The sequence below is a fragment of the Arachis duranensis genome, chromosome 3 (genome assembly GCF_000817695.3).
Source record: "Arachis duranensis cultivar V14167 chromosome 3, aradu.V14167.gnm2.J7QH, whole genome shotgun sequence".
NCBI classification, from domain to species: Eukaryota; Viridiplantae; Streptophyta; class Magnoliopsida; order Fabales; family Fabaceae; genus Arachis; species Arachis duranensis.
Genome location: NC_029774.3, coordinates 82,327,255 through 82,333,535, shown reverse-complemented (window position 1 = coordinate 82,333,535; position 6,281 = coordinate 82,327,255).

Here is a 6,281-nt window from a genome sequence, read left to right as displayed (position 1 = left end):
ATGCTCTGTCATAGCACGGCTAATCATCTGTCGGTTCTCAATCAGGTTGGAATAGAATCCAGTGATTCTTTTGCGCCTGTCACTAACGCCCAGCCTTCAGAAGTTTGAAGCTCGTCACAGTCATTCAATCCCGAAATCCTACTCAGGATACCACAGACAAGGTTAGACTTTCCGGATTCCCATGAATGCCGCCATCAATTCTAGCTTATACCACGAAGATTCTGATTAAGGAATCCGAGAGATATGCGCCCGGTCTAAGGTAGAACGGAAGTGGTTGTCAGTCACGCGTTCATAGGTGAGAATGATGATGAGTGTCACGGATCATCACATTCATCATGTTGAAGTGCAACGAATATCTTAGAATAAGAATAAGTCGAATTGAATAGAAAATAGTAGTACTTGCATTAAAACTCGAGGTACAGCAGAGCTCCACACCCTTAATCTATGGTGTGTAGAAATTCCACCGTTGAAAATACATAAGTGATGAAGGTTCAAGCATGGCCGAGAGGCCAACCCCCAAAACGTGATCACCGGATCAAAATACAATCCAGGATGAAAATACAATAGTAAAATGTCCTATTTATAATAATCTAGCTACTTAGGGTTTACAGAAGTAAGTAATTGATGCATAAATTCACTTCCGGGGCCCACTTGGTGTGTGCTTGGGCTGAGCTTGATCTATCCACGAGTTGAGGATTCTCTTGGAGTTGAACGCCAAGTTGTAACGTGTTTTGGGCATTCAACTCTGGTTCGTGACGTGTTTCTAGCGTTTGACTCCAGAATGCATCATAGAACTGTCGTTGAGCGCCAGTTTACGTCATCTAATTACGAATAAAGTATAGACTATTATATGTTGCTGGAAAGCTCTGGATGTCTACTTTCCAACGCCGTTAAGAGCTCGCCATTTGGAATTATGTAGCTCCAGAAAATCCATTTCGAGTGCAGGGAGGTCAGATTCCAACAGCATCAGCAGTCCTTAGTCAGCCTCCTATCAGAGTTTTGCTCAGGTCCCTCAATTTCAGTCAGAAAATATCTGAAATCACAGAAAAACACACAAACTCATAGTAAAGTCCAAAAATGTGAATTTAGCATAAAAACTAATGAAAATATCCCTAAAGGTAACTAGATCATATTAAAAACTACCTAAAAACAATGCCAAAAAGCGTATAAATTATCCGCTCATCAACTTCCTAGACCCATTCAGTTGAGCTTTACACCAACACTTGCATTTAAACTTTGAGCTTTTAGCCATAATGAACCTAGGATTGTGTTGCCCACCACTAACCATCTTCCTCTTACTCTTAATGCTACAAAGAGCTCTAAGTTGATCATCCGTCTTCAGTAGCGCATATTCAAGTGGGAAGGTAAAGTTCAAGGGTAAGAATTTTACCCACTTGAACGTTATGTTAGACGGTAATGGCCGTGGGAGAGGTGTTTCGAATAAACTTGCAAGCTCCACTCCCTTGTGCTCTTCTTTGACATCTTCCACCTCTTTGCAAGCTTCTTCAATTTTAACATCTTCCTCTTGGTTGCTTTCTTCTGATTCAATTTCTTCTTCATTGTTCACCAAGGGCATGGGAGGTTGTGCTTCTTCTTCTTTAATCTCCATGTCAAGTCCAATGGGAGAGGATTCAAATGTAGATAAGAATTAATTAATGATTGAATCCATCTCTTGATCGTCCCCTTCAAAGTCTTCAACCAAGATATACCTTGGAGGTTGTACACCCTCCTCAACATCAAATTCAAACTCCTTAGAGGGGGGCTCTGTGACTTGAGTTTCCCATGGAGGTTCCGCATCTCCTAAGTCTTCAACCACTTCTTCCTCTTCAATGACAGGCATAGCTTCTTCCAATTGTTCCAATACCAAATCGTGCTTCTTACTGTCCACCGGAGTTTCTAACTTCTCCTTCATGCCACGTTCTTCAGTAGATTCTCCACATGAAGCCATGGGGGTTCCTTGAATGTCCGAACGTCGGAAAGGTAATCGATTTATCGCTTGATCCAGTTGGCGAAGGGTGGCATGAAATTTTTCCACTGTTTCCTTGAGACGATCCCTTGATTCTTGTTGCACTCGGCTATCATAAGTAGGATCATAGTGCTCTTGGATTGATGGATATGGAGATGGTGTACATTGAGGTGGTGGTTCTTGGGAGTAATTGGGTTGATAGGAAGGTAGTTCATCTTGATAATGGCATAGAGATAGTGAATATTGAGGTGGTGGCTTATGAGAGTAATTTTGTTGAAATGGGGGTGGTTCTATGTATGGTTTATTTTGCTCATAGGGTGGTTGGTATGGTGGATATGGATTGGGGTCATATGAAGGTGAATGATTGTAGGGGGCTTGTGAGTATGGTGGTCCAAGGCTATGTTGATGAGGTGGTTCATAGGCGTATGGTGGTGGTTGTTGATAATCAAAAGAGTGCTCACCATAGCCGTTATCTTGGTATGCATCACAGAATGGTTGTTAATAGTCCATTGGAGGCGGTTGTTACCATTTGGGTTGATCAAATCCTTGTGGCTCCTCCCATCTTTGATTGTTCCAACCTTGATGCATGTTCTCATTGTAATCTCCTCTTCCTGCAACATAATTGTAACCAGACTCATAGCCAAAGGGGTGAGAGTTCGTAGTAGTAGAAAAAAATAAAAACAAAAACTAACAAAAATAAAATATTTTGAAAAAGATATGATAAGATAAGATTTTGAAAAAGATATGATTTTTTTAAAAAAAGGATAAGATAAGATTTTGAAAAAGATATAATTTTTGAAAAAAGATAAGATAAGATTTTGAAAAAGATAAGATAAGATTTTGAAAAAGATATGATTTTTGAAAAAAAATTGAATTTTGAAATTTAAAACTAAGATAAGATAAGATAAAAATTTTAAAATAAAAATCTGAAAAAAAATTATTTTTAAAAATATTTACAATAACCAATAATAAGGCACACGTTTGCAATTCCCCCGCAACGGCGCCATTTTGACGTTCGGATTTCTTATCGGTAAAGAAATTCACAAATATAATCGCGTTGTAAGTATAGTTTCTAAACCAACAGAAAATCCTTTCGTACAAAAGTTTTGGTTGTCACAAGTAACAAACCCCTTTGAAATTGATAACCGAAGTAGTTAAACCTCAGGTCGTCTTCTCAAGGAATTGCAGAGAGGTATGATTTATTATTGGTTATGGAAAAATGTATATTTTTGGGTTTTTTTAAATAAAGGAACAAGTAATTTAAATGACAAGAAAAATAAATTAATAATCAGGAAATCTCTTGGCAAGGTATGAGAAATGAAAATCCCATCCTAGTTATCCTTATCAGGTGTGATGAGTATTGTCTGTTGCTCCCACTTAGTTAACCCTTACTAAATAAAGGAAAGTCAAGTGGACCAATTAATTTGATTCCTCAAGTCCTAGTCAACTCCTAAGGAAAGACTAGCTTTAGAGGGAACCAAATCAACCAGCAACTTCAAATATTAATCAACTGCTGAGTTTGATAACCCAAGTGTCACTAATTACTCAACCAAGGCCAAAAGGGAAAAATCCAAATTATTTATATAATAAATAAAAGAAAGCAATCATAAGTCTGAAATACCTCAAATTGAATTAATAAAGATATCAAATGTAACATGAAAAAGTTCATAAACTAAATTGGGAAAATAAATAAAAGGAACATTAAACCTGAAAATTGAGAAGAAGAAATCCTAAATCCTTTAAGAGGAATCCTAATCCTAAACCCTAAGAGAGAGGAGAGAACCTCTCTCTCTAAAAACTACATCTAAATTATGAAAAGTGAATTATGAGTAGTCTCCCTTGTGTCTGGATGGACATCCCCACTTTATAGCCTCTAATTTGTGTCTTCTGGGCCGAAAAATGGGTCAGAAACAGCCCAGAAACCGCTGGGGACGAAATCTGCCACGCTGATTTTTGTTACTGCGACACGTCCGCGTGGAGCATGCATTTGCGTCATCTACCTGTACGGACACTATGGCAAATTATATATCGAATCGAAGCCCCGGACGTTAGCTTTCCGACGCAACTAAAACCGCGTCGTTTGGACCTCTGTAGCTCAAGTTATGACCATTTGAGTGCAAAGAGGTCAGGCTGGACAGCTTAGCAATTTCTTCAAGTTTTTCTATTCCTTCCACTTTTGTATGCTTCCTTTCCATCCTCCAAGCCATTCCTGCCCTGTAATCTCTGAAAACACTTAACACACATATCACAGCATCGAATGGTAATAAGAGATGATTAAAATACACAAAATAAAGAATCTAGGAAGCAAGTTTTCAATCATAGAACAAATTCTGGGAAGAAATTGTAAAACCATGAAAATAGGATGAATAAGTGTATGAAAGATTGATAAAATCTACTCAATTAAGTACAAGATAAACCATAAAATAGTGGTTTATCACTCATCATGAGATGCTTGGGGTTGCCTTAGATGAGGTGCTCTGTAGGCCTGATTCTGATTCTGCTGTCTGATGTTGTTATTGTTATTCCACCTCTGGTTTCCATTGTTATCTCTGTCTCCTCTGCTATGATTGTCCCTCCAACCATTGTTAGAATTATCTCTCCAACCTTGGTTGGAATTGTCCTGCCATCCATGGTTGTAGTTGCCACCTTGATTGTATCCTTGATTTGGGCGGTCATAGAAGTTATGAGTGGCTGCCACAGTGTTGTCTTCCTATTGGAGCCGCGGACATTCATCAGTATAATCACTATAGTCAGCACAGATCACGCATACTCTTTGTGGAACCAACTATTGGCTTTGTTGTGGTGGGGAAGGCTGAGCTTGCTGAGCTTGTTGTTGACTCAACTGCATCTGCTTCAGTAAGTTGGTCATTTCACATATATTCTGAATTAAAGCAATAGTCTCTCTACTAGAGGATACCTCTGCAACAGCTTTTGAGTGGCTTTGCCTCTGCCTGTGATTCCAAGTGGATTCAGCTAAGTCGTTGACCAATTGCCATGCTTCATCAGTGGTCTTGTACTTTTTCATAGACCCATTGCTAGCACCTTCCAATGTGGTCTTATCTTGAGGCTTCATGACCTGTGTGAAGTAGCCGAGCAACACCAACTTGTCAATCATGTGGTGGGGACATGCTTCCAGAAAGATTGTTGAGGCGCTCCCAATATTCGTAGAGAGTCTCGGATTCGCCTTGAATAATCATGGAAATTTCTTTCCTCAATCTATCAGTAACTTCAGCTGGAAAGTATTTTTCCAAAAATTCTCTTATAAGCGTATCCCAGTTAGCAACGGTCACTCCAGGTTGAGTGTAGTACCACTCTCTCGCCTTTCCCTCAAGAGAGAATGGGAAGGCTTATAACAGAATAGAATTTTCATCTGTACCATCACGCTTAATAGTAGAACAAGCTGTCTGGAAATCCCTAAGGTGCTGATAGGCTCTTGAGCAGGTAAGCCATGAAACTTGGGCATCAAATTAAGTAGCGCAGTCTTTAGTTCGAAATCTACAGCCACTGCTGGGTGATGAGCTTGATATGGTTGTAGTGCAAAATCTGGGGCTCTAGCTTCCTGGATAGTAACTCTCCTAGGTGCTGCCATGTTACCTGCACGTGAGTCAACCGAGTAGGTAGTAGAGGAGCTTGTTTCTTCCTCAAATGGCAGTTTAGATTCGCCCTCAGATGAGACTGGTGAATCGATGACAATCACTTCACCACCCTCAGAGACTAACCGACGTCAAGCTCACCTAATACGTGAAATAGTTCTTTCAATTTCAGGATCAAAAGCGGCTAAGCTTGGATCAGGCAATGAACGCGTCATTCAATGGAAGAAGCACATAGCTCATGGTGACAAAAACAAAATAAAATAAAATGTAATTAAATAATTCCAATCAATAAAGTAGCACTCTATTGCAACTCCCCGACAACAGCGCCAAAAATTGATGCGTGGCAGAAGGTAACCAGTTAAGAGATTTCAATTAAGAGAACAGCGTTGCACGTATAGCTCTTAACCAGCTAAAATCCACCTCACCAATTTAAAAGGGATTGTCACAATTTTTAGAAATAAAAATACTGGGAGTATAAGTCACAGGTCATCTCCCAACGAGTTGCAGGAAAATGTGCTATTTTATCAATTAGAGGTTTTTCAAATGGGTTTTTGAGTTTGATAAATAGAAAATTAAATTAGAGAATTTATATGATTTAAATAAAATCTTGACCGGGAGAAGATTAATTGGAAGTTCTATCCTTGTTGGAATTTTGTCAAGACCAACTAATAATTAGTCATTGTTTTCATTTAGTTAACCCTCTTGATTAAATTAACTCTCAC